This window comes from Choloepus didactylus, chromosome 10, assembly GCF_015220235.1.
Source record: "Choloepus didactylus isolate mChoDid1 chromosome 10, mChoDid1.pri, whole genome shotgun sequence".
Classification (NCBI taxonomy): domain Eukaryota; kingdom Metazoa; phylum Chordata; class Mammalia; order Pilosa; family Megalonychidae; genus Choloepus; species Choloepus didactylus.
The window spans coordinates 31,030,757-31,050,609 of record NC_051316.1 but is presented as its reverse complement, the minus strand read 5'-3'; the positions used below and the strand labels follow the sequence as shown (position 1 = coordinate 31,050,609).

Here is a 19,853-nt window from a genome sequence, read left to right as displayed (position 1 = left end):
GTCACCCCACCAGGCAAGGAACCACAGCCAGCTGAAGTGTCCCTCACAGCTGGTGGAGGCCTGGGTGCCAAGGTGGCGCCAAGGTCAGGGTATCGTGGGGTTGCAGGTGCTACCCGTTATGATCTTTTAAAAAGCTCTTCTCTTTTTTTCTTGATCAGCTTTTGGTTTCATTGATTTTCTCTATTTTTATTTTTTTTTAATATCACTGATTTCTACTTTGATATTTACTATTTCCTTTCTTCAGCTTTCTCTAGGTTCAATTTGCTCTTCTTTTTCTATATTCTTAAGGTGGAATATATATATATATATATATATACATATATATATATATATATATATATATATATATACACATACACTTAAGGTCATTGATTTCAACCTTTTTTAATATAAGCATTTGCTGCTATGAATTTCCTCTTTTGCAGGCTCCTAAACATTCTGCTGTGTTGTGTTTTCATTTTCATTCATTTCAATATACCTTCTAATTTCCCTTCTATTTCTTCTTTGATCCATGGGTTATATGTATATTATTTAGTTTCCAATTATTGGGGGATTTTCCAGAAATCTTTCTGTTATTCATTTCTAATTTAATTCCTTTGTGGTCAAAGAACATACTTCTTATGACTTGAATCTTAAATTTACTAAGACTTGTTTTATGATCTGGAATATGATTTATCTTCATAAATGTTCTATGTGCAATTAAGAAAATGTGTCTGCTTTTTTTTTGGTTATTTCAGACTGGAGAGTAAATTTGGTTCTTGTTTCTCCATCTTGGCCAGAAGCAGAATCTCCAAAAGAAGATTGTAGAGGAAGATGAACAATTTCTAATTTGCGTCAGTAGAATAGAGATTCTCAACATTGTCTGCACAATGGAATCACTTGGGTATCTTAAAAAAAAAAGATCTCAGGGTCCTACCCCCCAGTGTTCATTAACAAATGAATGGATAAACCAAATTTGGTGCATACTCACAGGAGAATATTTGGCCATTCATACTCAGAATAGAATATTCTTTGGCCATTCCCTTCTTCTAAGGATATGTCCCAGAAGTTACATACAGCACTTCCCTTTACATCCCTTTGGTCAGAATTTAGTCACATGGGCTGACTTTGCTGCAAGGAAAGCTGGGAAAATGGAGAATTAATTCAGAGTTGTCACATGCCCCATTAATACTCAAGGTATCTATTACCGAAAAGAAGCAGGGACCAGGTAATGGGGACAATTACTAATCTCTATCATCTGTAAAATACCTGAGAAAATTCTTTAAAAAAATGTACTGCCAAAAGTGTAAGAGATGATTCCAATAGAAAAATCTGAATCTAGCCAGAATTCTAGGGAAAACAAATCCTGTTTCCCTGGGATATGCTTTAAAAGAGTTCCTTTTTATTTTGAACTATCTGAACATCACATCTCAAACTTTCTTTGTAATTTTTATTTACAAACACTCTAAACTTACCAAGCAATGACTCCCCATTTCCCCACTCCCCCATCTACTGGTAACCATATTTTTAGATAACTCATATAAGCGGCATCATAACAAATTTGTCCTTATGTGCCTTGCTTATTTCGCTGAGGATAATGTTTTCAGGGTTCTACCATGTTGCAGCAGGCTGATAACTTCATTTTATCTCATGGCCAAATAACATTCCATTGTGTGTATGTACCACATTTTATTTATCCACTCATTTGTTGATGGACACTTGGGTTGCTTCCCACTTTGGGTTATTGGGAATAATGGTGCTGAAACCATTGGTATACAAGTATCTGAGTCCCTGGTTCACTTTCTTTGGGTACATAGCTAGAAGTGGGATTGCTAGGTCAAATGATTTCTATAAGTCAAATTCTATATTTAACTTTCTGAGGAACTGCCATATTGCTTTTCACAGTGGCTGGACCATTTTACATTCCTACCAATAATGTACTAGAGTTCCAATTTCTCTATATCCTCACCAGCACCAGTTATTTCCTGTTTTTTAAATAGGAATGTGGGTGTGAATGGTATCTCATTGTGGTTTTCCTTTGCATTTCCCTAATGACTAATGATGATGCACATCTCTTCGTATGCTTATTGGCCATTTTTATACGCTCTTTGGATAAATGTCTATTCCAGTCCTTTGCTCATTTTTAAATTGGGTTGTTTGTCTTTTTGTTGTTGTATTGTAAAAGTCCCTATTATATTCTGGAAATTTAGCCTTTGCCTGATACTTGGTATGCCAGTTTAGATATATTATGTCCCCCAGAAAAAGCAATGTTCTTTAATGCAATCTTGTGGGGGCAGACATATTAGTGTTGTTTAGGTTGGAATCTTTGGATTAGGTTGTTTCCATGGAGATGTGACCCACCCAACTGTGGGTAATACCTTTGATTAGATTATTTCCATGGAGGTGTGGACCCACCCATTCAGCATAGGTCTTGATTAGTTTACTGGAGCTCAGAAAGAAGGAGCTCAGTGCTGCAGCTGAGAGAGACATTTTGGAAACAGCCATCGAAAGTAGACTTTTGCTAGTCTAGAGTTTGCCTGCAAAAAACTAAGGGAACACCCTAGAGAGAAACATCCTGGGAGAAAGCCATTTTGAAACCAAAACACTGGAGCAGATGCCAGGCATGTACCTGTGCCTTCCCAGCCAACAGGTTTTCCAGACACCATCAGTGTTCTTCCGTGAAGGTACCCTATTGTTGATGCCTTTGTTTGGACACTTTTATGGCCTTAGAACTATAACTTTACAACCAAATAAACCCCCTTTATAAAAGCCAGTCCATTTCTGGTATTTTGTATAACGGCAGCATTAGCAGTCTGGAACATATGGTTTGCAACTGCTTTCTCCCATTCTATAGGTTGCATTTTCATTTTCCTGATAATGTGATTTGATGCACAAAAGTTTTTAATTTTGCAGAGTTTGATTTATCTTTTGTTTCTTCTGTTGCTCATGCTTTTGGTGTCATATCTAAGAATACATTTCCAAAGCTCAGGTAATGAAGATTTTTCCCTATTATCTTCTAAAAGTTTTTATGGTTTTAGTTCTTATATATAGGTCCTTGATCCAGTTTGGGTTAATTCTTGTATATGGTGTGAGGTAGGGGTCCAGCTTCATTGTTTTGCATGTAGAAGTGTAGTTTTCCCATCACCATTTGTTGAAGAGACAATATTTTACCTATTGCAGATACTTGTCACCCTTATTGAATGTCAATTGGCCATAGATATGTGGGTCTATTTCTGGACTTCCAATTCTATTCTTTGGGTCTATTTGTCTTTCTTATGCTAGTAACATACTATTTTGAGTACTATAGCTTTGTAGTACATTTTGAAATGGGGAATTGTGAGTCTTTCAACATTGTTCTTCATTTTCAAAATTATTATTTTGGCTATTTAGGGCCTCTTGCAATTCCATACTAATTTGAGGGTTGGCTTTTCTGTTTTTGAAAGAAAACAGCTGCTGGAATTTTGATAGGAATTGCACTGAACCTTTAGATTGCTTTGGGGTGTATTGAACATTTTAACTATTAAATCTTCAAATCCATGAACACGGGATGTCTTGCCATTTATTTGGGCCTTCTTTAATTTCTTTCAGCAGTGTTATGTAGTTTACAGAGTACAAGTCTCTCACATCCTTAATTAAATTTATTACTGGACATTTTATTCTTTTAGATGCTAGTGTAGATGGAATTATTTTCTTAATTTCATCTTTGGATTGTTCATTGCTTGTGTGTCCTGATCTTGTACCCTGCCACTTTGCTGAATTCATTTATTAGCTCTAATAGTTTTCTTGTGGATTCCTTTGGATTTTCTAAGAAGTTTTACTTCTTCCTTTCCAGTTTGGATACCTTTTATTTCTTTTTCTTGCTTAATTGCTCTGGCTACAACTTCTAGTACAATGTTGAGTAGCAGTGGTGAAAGCAGTCACCCTTATCTTGTTCCTTATCTTTAGGGGAAAGCTTTCAGTCTTTTACCATTGATTATGATGTTAGCCATAGGTTTTTCATAAATTGCCTTTATCATGTTGTGAAATTTCCCTTCTATTCCTAGTTTTCTGAGTGTTTTTATTAAGAAAATGAGCTGGCTTTTGTCAAATGCCTTTTCTACATTTATTGAGATAGTCGTGTTGTTTCTTTCTGTTGTTATATTTATGTGGTATGTTACATAGATTTTTTTATGTTCAGCCACCCTTGCACTCCTGAGACAAATTCCACTTTAACATAATCTTAAGCATATTAAAGATATAGCATAATCTTTTAATATACATTACTTTTAATTACTTTAAGTACTTTTAAATACTTTAAATTGATTAATCTTTTTAATCTTTTTGATATGCTGTTAGATTCCATTTGCTATTATTTTGTTGAGAATTTTTGCATCTATAGTCATAAGGGAAATTCATCTGTAATTTTCTTTTCTTGTGATGTCTTTATCAGGCTTTGGTGTCAGGGTAATTCTGACCTCATAGAATGAGTTAGGAAGTATTCCCTCCTCTTGAATTCCTTGGAAGAGTTTGAGAAGGTTTGGTGTTAACTCTTTCTTAAATGTTTGTTAAAATTCATCAGTGAAGCCATCTGGTCCTGGACTTTTCTTTGGTGGAAGATTTTTGATTAGCGACTCAATCTGTATTTGTTATAGGTCTGCTGACGTTTTCTGTTTCTTCTTGAGTCAGTTTAGGTTATTTGTATGTTTCTAGGAATGTTCTATTACATCTAAATTATATAATTTGTTGGCATACAATAGTTAATAGTGTTCTATTATAATCCTTTTGATTACTGCAATATCAGTAATGAATTTCATTTCTGATTTTAATTGTTTCTTTTCTATTTTTTTTGTCAGTCTAGCCCAGGTTTGCCAAATTGATTTTTTTTTCAAAGAATCAACTTTTAGTTTTGTAGATTCTATCAATTGCTTTTCTTTTCTGTATTTCATTTATCTGTGCTGTAATCTTAATTATTTCTTTCCTCCTATTAACTTTGAGTTTACGTTGGTCTTCTTTTTCTAGTTCCTTGAGATGTGAAGCTAAGTTATTGATTTGAAATCCTTCTTTTTTTTAATATAGACATTTATAGCTATAAATTTCCCTTTGAGCACTGGCTACATCTCATAAGTTTTGGTATGTTGTGTTTTCTAATTTCTCTAAGTATTTTCTAACTTCTCTTGTGATTTCTTGTTTAACCCATTGGTTATTTAAGAGTGTGTTGTTTAATTTCCACATATTTGTGAATTTCCCAAGGGACTGCTGGAGTAGGAAATATAGCACAGTACCTGGGACCATGAGGAAACCATTTCATAGGTGATGTGTTATATATATGTCTGGTAGATCCAGTTGGTTCATAGTGTTGTTCATTTCTCTATTTCCTCATTGATCTTTTGTTTAGAAGTTCTATGCAATATTGAAAGTAATGTATTATATTTCCAATTATTATTATAGAAATATTTATTTCTCCCTTCAATTCTGTTAATGTGTGCTTCATATATATTTTGGGACCTTATTGATAGGTGCATATTTTTGTTTATAATTGTTATATCTTGTTGAATTTATCCTTTTATCAATATATAATTTCCTTCTTTGTCTCTTGTAAGAGTTTTTTTTACTTAAAGTTTATTTAATCTGATATTTGTACAGCTACCCCAGCTCTCTTTTGGTTACTATTTGTAAGATATTTGGGGGTCTAAGATGAGTCTCTTATAAACAGCATATAGTTGGCTCATGCTTCTTTATCCAACTCTGCTTTTTGATTGGAGAGTCCAATCCATTTACATATAAGGGTATTACTGATAGATAAGACTTACTTCTGCCATTTTGCTAATTAATTTTTGAATATCTTTATATTTATTTTGGCCCCCCACTCCTCCATTACTGCCTTCTTTTTTGTTTAGATAATCTTTTGTAAATAACTATTTTAAATCACTTCTCAGTTCATTTTGTGACCATTAAAAAAAATATATATATATTTTCTTTGTGGTTACCATGGGGATTACATTTAGCATACTAAATGCATTATGACTTAGTTTGTGTTGATACCAACTTAACTTCAACAACCTACACACACTTTGTTCCTATAAGAAGAAAAATACAGCATTGCAAACAAAAAAAAAATGCAATAATACTGGCATTTCTATTTGCCATATGGTTACCTATACTGCAGGTGTTTATTTCTTCATAGTGCTTTAAGATAATATCTCCCCTCAGATCTATGGCCGACTGATCTTTGATAAGGCCCCCAAAGTCACTGAACTGAGTCATAATGGTCTATTCAACAAATGGGGCTGGGAGAGTTGGATATCCATATCCAAAAGAATGAAAGAGGACCCCTACCTCACACCCTACACAAAAATTAACTCAAAATGGACGAAAGATCTCAATATAAAAGAAAGTACCATAAAACTCCTAGAAGATAATGTAGGAAAACATCTTCAAGACCTTGTATTAGGCGGCCACTTCCTAGACTTTACACCCAAAGCACAAGCAACAAAAGAGAAAATAGATAAATGGGAACTCCTCAAGCTTAGAAGTTTCTGCACCTCAAAGGAATTTCTCAAAAAGGTAAAGAGGCGGCCAACTCAATGGGAAAAAATTTTTGGAAACCATGTATCTGACAAAAGACTGATATCTTGCATATATAAAGAAATCCTACAACTCAATGACAATAGTACAGACAGCCCAATTATAAAATGGGCAAAAGATATGAAAAGACAGTTCTCTGAAGAGGAAATACAAATGGCCAAGAAACACATGAAAAAATGTTCAGCTTCACTAGCTATTAGAGAGATGCAAATTAAGACCACAATGAGATACCATCTAACACCGATTAGAGTGGCTGCCATTAAACAAACAGGAAACTACAAATGCTGGAGGGGATGTGGAGAAATTGGAACTCTTATTCATTGTTGGTGGGACTGTATAATGGTTCAGCCACTCTGGAAGTCAGTCTGGCAGTTCCTTAGAAAACTAGAAATAGAGTTACCATTCGATCCAGTGATTGCACTTCTCGGTATATACCCGGAAGATCGGAAAGCAGTGACACGAACAGATATCTGCACGCCCATGTTCATAGCAGCATTATTCACAATTGCCAAGAGATGGAAACAACCCAAATGTCCTTCAACAGATGAGTGGATAAATAAAATGTGGTATATACACACGATGGAATACTACACGGCAATAAGAAGGAACTACCTCGTGAAACATATGACAACATGGATGAACCTTGAAGACATAATGCTGAGCGAAATAAGCCAGGCACAGAAAGAGAAATATTATATGCTACCACTAATGTGAACTTTGAAAAATGTAAAACGAATGGTTTATAATGTAGAATGTAGGGGAACTAGCAGTAGAGAGCAATTAAGGAAGGGGGAACAATAATCCAAGAAGAACAGATATGCTATTTAACGTTCTGGGGATGCCCAGGAATGACTATGGTCTGTTAATTTCTGATGGATATAGTAGGAGCAAGTTCACAGAAATGTTGCTATATTAGGTAACTTTCTTGGGGTAAAGTAGGAACAGATGGGAAGTAAAGCAGTTATCTTAGGTTAGTTGTCTTTTTCTTACTCCCTTGTTATGGTCTCTTTGAAATGTTCTTTTAATGTATGTTTTTCTTTTTTGTTTTTTGTTTTTTGTTTTTTAATTTTTGTTTTTCCATACAGTTGATTTAAAAAGGAAAAAAAGGTTAAAAAAAAAAAACAAAAAACAAGGAAAAAAATATGTAGTGCCACCTTGAGGAGCCTGTGGAGGATGCAGGGGTATTTGCCTACCCCACCTCCATGGTTGCTAACATGACCACAGACATAGGGGACTGGTGGTTTGATGGGTTGAGCCCTCTACCATAGGTTTTACCCTTGGGAAGACGGTTGCTGCAAAGGAGAGGCTAGGCCTCCCTATAATTGTGCCTAAGAGCCTCCTCCCGAATGCCTCTTTGTTGCTCAGATGTGGCCCTGTCTCTCTAGCTAAGCCAACTCGAAAGGTGAAATCACTGCCCTCCCCCCTACGTGGGATCAGACACCCAGGGGAGTGAATCTCCCTGGCAATGTGGAATATGACTCCCGGGGAGGAATGTAGACCTGGCATCGTGGGATGGAGAACATCTTCTTGACCAAAAGGGGAATGTGAAAGCAAATGAAATAAGCTTCAGTAGCAGAGAGATTCCAAAAGGAACCGTGAGGTCACTCTGGTGGGCACTCTTACGCACAATTTAGACAACCCTTTTCAGGTTCTAAAGAATTGGGGTAGCTGGTGGTGGATACCTGAAACTATCAAACTACAACCCAGAACCCATGAATCTCGAAGACAATTGTATAAAAATGTAGCTTATGAGGGGTGACAATGGGATTGGGAAAACCATAAGGACCACGCTCCACTTTGTCTAGTTTATGGATGGATGAGTAGAAAAATAGGGGAAGGAAACAAACAAACAAACAGACAAAGGTACCCAGTGTTCTTTTTTACTTCAATTGCTCTTTTTCACTTTAATTATTATTCTTATTATTTTTGTGTGTGTGCTAATGAAGGTGTCTGGGATTGATTTAGGTGATCAATGTACAACTATGTAATGGTACTGTGAACAATCGAATGTACGATTTGTTTTGTATGACTGCGTGGTATGTGAATATATCTCAATAAAATGAAGATAAAAAAAAAAAGATAATATCTCATGTCCTTTCCTTTCAACAAGAAGGACTTCCTTTAGCATTTCTTATAAGGCATGTGTAGTGCTAATAAACTTCCTTAGCTCTTGTTTGTTCAGAAATGTCTTAATTTCTCCCTCATCCCTTTAGCTGAAGGCTTGAACCCTGTCAAAAAGCAAATGCCTCTGCCATTGAGCCAGATGATTTCAATCTCTTTCCAGAGAGGAGCTACCTTCCTTCATCCAAATTCTTAGATAAGTATCAAAAATCGTTTTACTGCAAATACAACTTGCCATGCCACTGTCGTGAAAGGTAAATGGCAGGACTTGGTGTGGATGCTGATCGGTGGTTGGGACAAGCTCAGGGAGAATGTCTGGTTCAAGCTCTTATCAATCATTTACACTTTAGGGCAAAAAAGAGCAGCTATGCTGAGATGAAAATTCCTGCTGTGTGACTTGCCTGGTGTGTGAGCAGGAATCTGCCACTTAAGCCATCTGAACTGCAGTTTCCTCTTCTGTAAAATGGAGACTCTAGTACCTGCTCCTCCTGCCTGGTAGGGGCTGTTGTGACTACTAAAGAGTTATAGGGAGTAAGGGGCTACTCTTGATAAAGGATTCAGCAGGGCAGAGAGAACAGGAGCTCTCTGGCTGTCCTTGGATAGAAGAGACAAATAGCCTGTTGCTCTGTTTACCTACAGTCAACTATCTGGTGGCTAACTCTTTTGAAAACTGTTGTTAATGAACTGAGGTGACTTGCTCTTTTTAATCAGTCGCTTGGGGATGACTCTTTTGCTCTATGTAAAATTAGTTTAGGTACTCAGAATAATCTGCCTCTATAGATTTTTTTTCCATATGTTTCATTTTTAGAAAAAAAATCAGACAAATCAGGAATGGGGGTGTTCTAGTTTGCTAATGCTGCGGAATGCAAAACACCAGAGATGGATTGGCTTTTATAAAAAGGGGGTTTATTTGGCTATACAGTTACAGTCTTAAGGCCATAAAGTATCCAAGGTAACACATCAGTAATCAGGTACCTTCCCTGGAGGATGGCCAATGGCATCCGGAAAACCTCTGTTAGCTGGGAAGTCACGTGGCTGGCGTCTGCTCCAAAGTTCTGGTTTCAAAATGGCTTTCTCCCAGGATGTTCCTCTCTAGCAAGCTTGCTCCTCTTCAAAACATCACTCACAGCTGCACTGAGTTCCTTCTGTTATGTCAGCTCATTTATATGGCTCCACTGATCAACTTAAACCCACCCTGGATGGGTGGAGCAACACCTCCATGGAAATCATCCAATCAGAGTCATCACCCACAGCTGCGTGGGGTGCATTCCATAGACGCACTCAAAGAATTACAATCTGATCAACCCTGATAACGTCTGCCCATACAAGATTGCATCAAAGATAATGGCGTTTGGGGGACATAATACATTCAAACTGGCACAGGGGGTTTAGGATTGGTGATGATGCAAAAGAGGGAAGTGGGGGGTAGAGTAGGGTGGGGTGGGGTGGTGTGGGTTGGCTGTCAGGGGCAAGCAGTCATAGTGTCTTTTACATCCCCACGCCTGGCATTGTTCCTGAAGAGAGAGAGACTTTCACATTTCAGAATGGGTGAGTCCTGTACCGTGCCTGTTCAAGGTAGGAGGAGATGGCTCTATCAGGCAGCTCACTAATATTGACCTCAAAGTGGTTTTGAGCATCACTGAGGATTCTGCCATCATTCTCCTGTGACACAAACATGAAGAAGCATGATTAAATAATAATTTTAACAGCACTACCTCTTATTTTTAAAAACACAACTGTATATTGAAAATGAAATCAGTTCTTGTCCATGTTTTATAAACACAGAACAAGTCACAAAGCAACCTCAGTTTTCATGCGATACATCATATTATTTACGTTTCAATAAGTAGAACTTCTAGTGTGCAGGGCATTGTTTCATAATTTCCCACTGGAGATATGATATTCTTAAATTTGATTACTACAAACCCAATTTTAGCTCAGAATCCACAAGAGGTACATTTGTTATTGTAATTTCCAACAGAAATGTACTGGGAGGTTTCAAGAGCATGTACTTGGGGAGCATAGGGTATTCAGACTTTAATAACTGCTGATGTGTTAATTCAGAAGGGTCTACACTGGAGGCCTTCGGTCTGCCTGAATCTGGGTGGAACCACCATATCTGTGGAGTTTCAGCATATGGTTGGGCTCTTGCCACCACACTTTCCCCTCAGGATGCCTCAAATTCCAAATTGGGTCTTCATTCCTTCAGTTTAGGACTTTAGTTCCTTATAAAATGCAAATGCCCTTGAAAGTAGACATGGTTTATGCCACATCATTCCTTTAGCCTTACAGTGAGGAAGTGGGAGCAAACTATAAAGGCACTAGGGCTGAGGAATTAGAAAGGGAAGCAGGAAATGCTGCTGCTAACGTAGATAAATGACCTTTCTAATTTTTATTCCTTCAGTATCTTGTTATTGATGCCTAAGAAAGGGATTTTAGAGATTTGAACCTTTCTAAAAAATTTATTTTTCCTCTCTTCTTCCTCTGTTTCTTTCTTGTCTTTTAGCATCTGGCTTTATTGTTAATCACTATAGCTGATCCAGACAAGGAATTTCAAGATTTCATTAATAAATTGGGAAAAATATTTAAATGATTAATGATCTTTAAAGAATAATAATGGAAATTGTAAAATTGATATGGCTGGTTAAAATCAAACTATCATGATATACAAAGAACCAGTGGAATGGGCTTCGGATACCCATTTTTCTAAATTATTTCTAGAAATGCTTTCATATGTCTCTACTCCTGTACTTTGCAATGTTTCCTGTCATGGGTAATGAATGGGAGTGAGGATAGGGATGCCCAGGCCATCACCATGTAGAAGAAGCAGAGTGAAAGGAATCCAGGAAGAGCGAAGAGTATCAGGTGTAACTGTCATTAGCCAGCCTGACACCTTGAGCTCTCAGAATCCAAGTCACCTCACTTAATGGGGAGTTGGACTCAATATCCAGTTTCATAATTTGAGGGCTTTGTAGATCTGAGCCTTCAGGAGAAATAACTAATTTTGGCTGAGTTGATGTCTTTACATACAAGGTAGGAGAAACAGGTTGTTCTTACACTGCAGGAGGAATAAGTCATGTTAGCCTGGGATCTTGGAGATGCTCGTTTCAGGGCATTAGGAAGGTTTAAATGACTTCCTGCAAGCTTTGCCTTTCCAGCTTTCTCATCTGTGAACTGACCAAAAGGGGCAGGGAATCCCAGGCAAGTGGCAAGCCCATCTTCAGTGGCCCTCCCTCCTTTTTCTTCTTTGCAATATGTGCCTCCTTCAGTTCCTTTGCAGCTTCTCTATTCACATGTGAACAGTGCTCTGTTACAGCAGAGGGAGAAAAAGATTTAAAAAAATTAAATTTTCCAGTGTCTGCCTTATTTTTTTCTATCTCTAGATATAGATATTAGGAAGTGGAGAGTGAACTACATAAACACACAGACTATATAATTCAAATGATGGACTATCAGGCATCTGAACAGTTTGGGTTTTTCAGGAAGACATTCAGCAGAAGGACCAGATACCCCGAGCCTTCTGAGGTAGGCTGTCTCCTGCCCCTCTACTCTCAGGGTTACACTGGCTCCACCTTTGTGTTTTTCCATCAATTCAAACTGCAGCCCTGATTTATCCATTCTTTTATGAAGGTTGTTCTTCCCAGCCAGCTTGAAAAGCTTCCACAGCTCATTACCCTGGCAACAGGAGCGCTCTGCTGAGATCAGCTCCATCCGACAGCGGGGAGAGCACGGCATCCGGGCGGCGGGCAGCGGGCCCTGCCTCTGTCTCCCACCCACCCGCTCACCCACTCACCCACCCACGCACGCCAGCAGGCCTCAGCCATGCCAGGCCCGCAAAGGGAGCAACGCTGAGTTTCTTCACTCAGAATAGGGACGCTATTATCTCCTGAGCAAATTACTGCACACCTCCAGACCTCTTTCCTTTTCTCTGTGTGATGGGAGTTGTTTTAACTTGTCCCAATTCAGAGGAAGATCTCAAAAAGATTCTATCCAGGCTCATCCAATACAGGTCAGGGGCCTTTTCATTCCACAAGACCCCCACCAGTCCAAGGGTTTAGACCCCACCCTGCATCTCAGGGGGCTTTCAGCCTGGGCTGTGGAGAGGGGGAGGGGTGAGCTGCTGGACCGGCCACAGTTTGGGCAGCAACCAGATGGGAAACAGGCTTGCAGCGCCGTGGCCTGGGCAGAACAGCCTCCTCTCAGATGGAGACCAGCTGGGCTGCGGGCTCTGGAGAGGGAACCACGAGGCCTCCTGCAGGTCAAGAGGAAGCCGGTGGCCCCTGGAGGTGCAATTCATCCCTGCTGCCGTGTGCCTCCAGATTCTGTACCGCCATCCAGACTTCACCAATTTCACCCTGCATCCAATCTGCCTCCACCCCTCACCCCCCCCCCCCCCCAACTCAGGAGTCCAGTCTAGATTTCAGGTAGAGGAAGCCTTAGACTTCTTTCAAGGCATTTCTATTTCAAGTGTTTGCCTCCCTCCATTTTCCCTGGTGCCAAGGCTTTTGAAATCCAAATGCTAATTTCATCTCCTTTTTGTTAGGTTTCTCCTATGCTACTCTTAGGCAATGAATACAGAAATTTTTTTTTTAACTCTTTTTAGCCTTTTTTGTGCTGTCTGATAGAAACTGTGAACCTTCTCAGAATTGTTTTCAAGTTTATTGTGGTAACATGTATATAACACAACATTTCCCGTTTTAACCACTTTTCATGTGTAGTATTCAGTGCTATTAATTACATTAACAGCATTGCGCTACCATCCTCATCACCCATTACCAAAACTTTTTCATCATCCAACGGAAACTCTGTACCAATAAACAATAATTATGAAGCAATAATAAATGTATAAAAATAAAATAGGCAGGATTACAAAGGAAACCAATCATACTGAAATAGTTATTAATATATTTAAAAACAAATTTATGATGTAGTAATATATGTGGTTCTGTATTAATGCACTAATAAGATCAACTACTATGATTTCAAAATGTTGATGTGCATAAATGTTATTTTGAGACATGTGCCACAGACATAATGTGTTGTGAACATATCTTTGTTTCCTACTGGTTACAAAGTTATAGGTACTGCTAATACTGTGAAGTCTACTGCCTGCATTCATAATAGAAGAAAATGCTAAATTTCAGTAGGAGGTTATGTCAAGGACTGTAAAGGGTCTGAGATTTTACCCTATTTGCAAGCTAACAAATTAGCTTGCCATGGCTAATTTCATGGACACTGGTAGGAGACACGAGACTGTCGGTCAGAGATAAAGGACTGTTCATTACTTATAGCAATAGCAATGAGTATCAACATTTGTGTCAGTTCTCTGAGCCCCATTTCACACAGGGCAAAGCAAAGAGGACCAGATGATAACTGCATACACAATGGGTTGTATTATGTTATTTATGTTAACATGTAATGGGTTTATTATTTTTAAGTAAATCAATAAATATTTTTTAAAGTTTCTTAGTTTTAGTCTCTAAAATATCGATAGTTAAACCATATGATTAAAAGGTTTTTGGAGTCATTAACAATTTTTAAGAGTGTAAAGGGGTCCTGAGACCAAAATTTTGACAGCCTCTGGCTTAGAAGATCAAATAGCAAGGATAGAAGAGTGGGCAAGGGGCAGAAAGAAATAATAGAAATAATATTAGATAATAATAAAACCATTTAGAAAGAGGATGTTGGGCTAGATGATATCTGGAGTCCCAGCATTAGGGACTTGGGAGGATAAGTCTCTCTTCAAGACTAAAGTCAAAGATGCTGTTTTCGTTTCCTCATCTGCTCATAGCAAATACTATGAAATGGTTCAGCTTAAACTGTGGGAATTTATTTGCTCAGTTTCGAGGTCAGGAAAATGTCCAAATGAAGGTATCATTAAGGTGATGCTTTCTTCCCAAAGACCAGCTGCTGGCGAGCCTTGGCTCCTCTGTCACATGACAAGGCACATGGCGGTGTCTGCTGGTCTCTCCCTTCTTTTTTAGGTTTTGTTGATTTCCACTTCTTGTTTCCATGGCTTTCTCTCTCTTTGTCTGAATTTCATTCTCTTAAAGGACCCCAGGATTAAGATCCATCCCGACTGAGGTGGGTCACACCTTAACTGAGTTTAAGGTCCTACTTACAATGGGTTCACACCCAGAAAAATGGATTAGATTTGAGTGGTGGGTGGGGACTGGAACTACCGCGGCCATGATTGACCCGCTGGGTCTGAGCTGAACAGTCATTGTCAGAATGTTGGGCAAAGACTGAGTTGAGATCTTTCCCTTGCTAATGACACAGACCACCATGAAGGCTCGATTAAAAAGAGTAGAGACCAGTGGAAACCTCCTGAAAGAAAACTCTGATGCCTTGACTCTTCGATTTTGACAGATCCTAAAGAAGATAACAGAGACTAAAATGTTGATGGGTGAAGTGATGAAAGAAACTGCCTATTTACTTGCTGAGGCCAAGTTCACAGCTGGGGATTTCAGCACCACAGTTATCCAAAATGTGAATAAAGCCCAAGTGAAGATTCCTGCAAAGATGATGTAGCAGGAATTACCTTGCCAGTGTTTGAACAGTACCATGAAGAAACTGACAATTATAAACTGACTGGTTTAGCCAGAGGTGGGGAACAGCTGGCTAAGTTATGCCAAAGCAGTAGAAGTACTATGAAACTAGCTTTACTGCAGATTTTGTTTGTTACTCTGGCTGAAGCTACTAAGATAACAGGCGTGTAAATGCCACTGAACCTATCATCATTCATCGGATTGAATGCACCCCTTGCTTATGTCATCCCAGAGCTGGATGAGAGAGAGTGAGAAGGTTAAAGAAATTACAGGAGAAGGAAAAGAGTCTCAAGGAAAAATCCGAAAGGACTAGGAGCAGTGGAGAGCAGCTGGGGAGGTAGGTGATGGAGCCGGCTAATCTTCTGGCTGAAGAGAAAGGTAAGGATCTTTGTATGAATCATCTTTTCTGCTCTGGTTTTTTCAGAAGCCCTAATATTGGCTCCATTTTAATTCATAGTGTGTAAGTGTGCTATGTGTGACTATGAATTTTTTGGCTTAAGAGTTTCACTGATGGTAAAATTTCCCTGGGCATCAGTTTATGGGATGTCTTTTGCAGACTCACATTTTAGCAAACATTTAACAGATAAGAGAGATTTGTAGAACCTGCCCAGGAACGTATAGAATTTACTAAGTAGAAGTGTCACCCTACTCCATTTACATCCGTGTTACAGGATGTAACATCAGTGGTCTCAGGGCAATAACCGCATATGCATCCTTTGTGGCTACGCACTTGCAAATACTGATGCTGTTGGCTGAGATTGCTACAGACATCCCTGTATTACCATGGTACTTCTCTCCGCAAGCCTTACGAATACCTTCACTTATTTTTCCTTGCATGACAGGTCTCTATCCTCATCTGCCATTGGAATTCTGCCAATTTAAATGTGACTATGGTATAAACAGAGCAAAATGATTGATTTTAAAATAAGCTGTTCCTTTTTAATTACTAATTTACTGCTAAGAATGACAGTCTTGTTCTTATGCTCAGATCAGCACATGGTCTTGTCTTCCAGAGTTTTCTCTGCAGCAGTGTAGGAAATTGTGGGTAACCTCCCTTTTTTCTCCCTACTAGTTTTTCTAGTAGGCTTACTCTGAAATGATTTATTGCATTTTAGGGTACTAATTTGATTGCCAGTGAGTTCAGAGGGTCATAATACTTATTTCTTTCCTATTCTAAGAGAAATACTAATTCCCATTTTGGAGTATGTGATAAGGTAATTTTTCTTTGTTTTATAAGCAGTAACAACTTGCTGTCTTTCACATAGGAGGAGGTACTTATGTGTCCACATCAAGAGGTTACTTGGAGCATTGTATTACTGTTTGATTTGGCATGAGCCACCCATGATTACTCAGGCTTTCTTGCAATCAGTTCTGGCATTTTTGACATGATTGGTGATGGGACAGATTTTTGGTTAGTGAAATTGTGACACAAGCCTTATTAGTATTCTAATCGATTGATACTGCAGATTTTTTAAAGCATTAAATAATTTAGCAAACATTTAACACCTACTATAAAATAATAAATCTTAGTTTTTAAAGTGAAAAAAATAGATTAAAGAACTTGTTTTCCTAGGGTACATACAACTTCAAACCACCACAGATGCTTCTATTGGAAGAAAAAAACAGCATATTAGAAAGAACTGGAAATTTTCAGCAGCTTGCTGAATCTAAGACTTATTTCTCCCCTAAAATACAATATCACATATGTTCCCCATTAGACTCTTAGAAAAAGCAGAGGAACAAAGAAGAAATTAGAAAAACTGGACATTTATCCAAAGAGTCTGAAAAAAAGCATTAACTGGCTAATTTAAGGCCCTCTTTCCCATTCTCTACATTTCCCTGTTGAGACTCAAGAGGAAGATGAGATCTATTTTATAAAAGAAAGCAGCAGTGTTCTCTTTATACATCCAAGTTATGTCAATCATCCTGCAGCACTGTGAAAGGGGTCTAGGTGTCAAAACCATTCTCCACCATTTGGGGGAAATGCTTAGTTAAGGCTTTGCATCTCCACAATTCCAGGGTCAATGTAACATAAGCAGTCAACAAACTGGTGGCATCTGATCTTCCGAAAGAAAAAATTGAGCCCCTAGAAGGCTTGGGGATTGAAGACATGAGGAAAACCATAAGGAGAGAAGCCTCAAAAAGAGAGACACAAATAGCCTCCTTTACAATTTTGCTGAAGATGAAAATGGAAAACAGGAGTGTATTAATTTGAATTTCGGGATGCTTGCTTTCCCCTATTTCCAGTTATGGCCCCATGACACACTAAGGTAGACTTAGTGGCATAAAATGGCACTGCTCCCCCCCTTTTTTTGGCTCTCTGCCTCCCCATGTTTTTATTAGCATCATGCAGTTTCTTCTAAAAGTATTATGTGATAAATTAGTGCCACCAAAGTTGATGGTGGAAGGAGATATGCTTGGCAAGGAAGAGCAGCTGCATCTCTTTCCAAGCAACACCTTCCCTACTCCCCACCCCCATGCACCCTCACCTCCTCCCCTTGGGCCTGATTTACTGTGTCCTTGATGCTGCTTCTGATTTATTTCCACTGCCATCACCTTGCTGGCCTCAGGAAGGTGCTGGAAAACCAATCAGTACTAAAGTACCAGTGCTAGGCTGGCTGTTCCAGTTATGTATTGCTGTATAACAAACTACCCCAAAATTGAGTGGCTTAAGACAACAATCATTTTATCATGGTCCCTTATGATTCTGGGTCTTTGACTAGGCTCAGCCAGGCACTTGCTCAGGGTCTCCCTTGAAGTTGCAGTCAGGTGGAAAACTCACAGGTTCTGGGGATTAGGATGTGGACATAACTTTTGGGGGACCACTGTTCAGTCCACTATAGCCATTTAGAATGAAGAGTGAATGAAGAACAGTGTTCCAAAGAAAAATAGTGATGCTGGTACCTGAAGAAGAGAAAAATCAATGCTAGAAAGCAGACATAGCAAGATGTTTATGACAAGGACTTTCTATTCAATTTATTTCATGTTTTTAATATATGGAGAGGATGGACAGTAGGCTGGGCATTGCACACAGTAGCTTATGATCCAGGCTGAAATATTTTTCCAGCTCCTATTATGCAAGTGTTGAGGAGAAAATAAAGCTAACAAAAGAAGAGACCTTTCCTTTGGGCTCTTTGCAGACAATGATGTGGGATAGAATGTGATCAGTGCTCCAAGATCAGTGTTCTGGCTGAGGCTTTGAGCTGAGCTGTGAGAAAGGGACAGGAGAAAGGGGACTTTCTAGGCAGAACTAGCAGAGCAAATCTCAGCTGTGGGAAAGAGGAGGAGAGCAGACTGGTGTGGTCTGATGGAATGTGGACAGATTAGCTTAGGATGCTAAACCCAGATTCCATATAGACAAAGAAAAAGCACTGAAAGTTATGAAAGAGGTTGGTGATGTGACAACACTGGTACTTCTGGAAGGTTAGAATGTTTTATAGAAAGGTTTGGAGAGTCTGAGGTAGACCCATGTACCCTTAAAAAAAGTGCTGCCATCTCTGTCTCATCTTTTCAGTTATACTGATGCCCCAATCCAAACTGGACTCCTTGCTGTGTTGCTTCATGCTTTTCTACCCCTAGGCCTGTCATCACGCTGGAGTGCCCCTTCTCTACCTGTCTGCCTTTATAAAAATATTCACCCGTCTAGACCCGTGCCTGGTTCCTATGACCCACGTGGCATCCCCAGCACCTGGTTTCTGTAGTGTGCCGGCCAGTCGTGCCCAGCGGCCAGCAGCTCCCATGGCTCCCTCCCTCAAGCAGTTCTGTAGCAGAGTGCCAGCAGTGAGACACCTACCAGCTTCTCCTAATGGATTTCCAGAAAGTTCCACAGGAGAGATTTCCAGCAGGTTCTACCAGTACAGCAACACAGCCTCTCCTCTGGCATTCAGGGCGCCAAAGCTGTGCTCTCTCCAAGGAGTCTCAGTCTCCTTGCTGGGGATGGGTAGAAAGACACGGCAGTCTTCCTTGGATGCTCTGTGTTCAGCCATAGGTGTGGTGTCACTCTCTATACTGGCTATGCCTATATTCTTTAGAGTTCTCTTTACTTTTTTATTTTAATTATTTTTTAAAGTATTTTTTTCTTTATTTCTTACTAGCCAAACCTCACTACTCCAATCCTGTTATGGTTAATGATGCCTTATAGTAAATTTTCCCTGTTCAAATTACCGTGTGTTTTCTCTCTTCTGATTGGACCCAGACTGATACAGTCTCTTTCTAGAACTGTGTGTTGTCCAGTATAGTAACCACTGGCCACATATGACTATTGAGCACTTGAAATATGGCTGGTGCCACAGAGGATCTGGATTTTACATTTTAAAAATTTTAATTAATTTCAATTTGAATAAAAAACTGAAGCAGTGTACAATATTTTTCCAATACATAGTTTATTGCATGTAAAATATCTCATTCACATTATAGCATATTAATTATGTGCTGAAGTGATAATATTTTGGATATATTAGATTAAAATATATTATTAAAATACTTTTTACTTGCTTTTTTTTTACTTTCTAAGTGTGGCTTATTAGAAAATTTAAATTACATATGTGGCTTGCATTTTATTTCTATAGGAAGGACAGCTCTGTTCTACACCCACCTTCTACATAGTCTTTCTTGGTTTTCCTAAATAGATCTAACTTCAAC

The 19,853-nt window shown here is 38.8% G+C and overlaps 1 protein-coding gene and 1 pseudogene across 2 annotated transcripts in view; both read left to right on the top strand.

Moving 5' to 3' along the window:
• GOLM1 (golgi membrane protein 1) overlaps positions 1-19,853 on the top strand; it is a 182,373-nt gene that overhangs the window by 67,931 nt on the left and 94,589 nt on the right. Inside the window, exon 1 of one of the 2 annotated variants that reach the window (XM_037797949.1) lies at positions 15,339-15,590. The exons of the other annotated variant lie outside the window; for it this stretch is intronic. The gene's annotated coding sequence lies outside the window, so the exon portion shown is untranslated. Of the gene's footprint in view, positions 1-15,338; positions 15,591-19,853 lie in introns of those variants that run through there. 2 annotated transcript variants of the gene reach the window in all.
• LOC119545150 lies at positions 14,863-18,913 on the top strand (annotated as a pseudogene).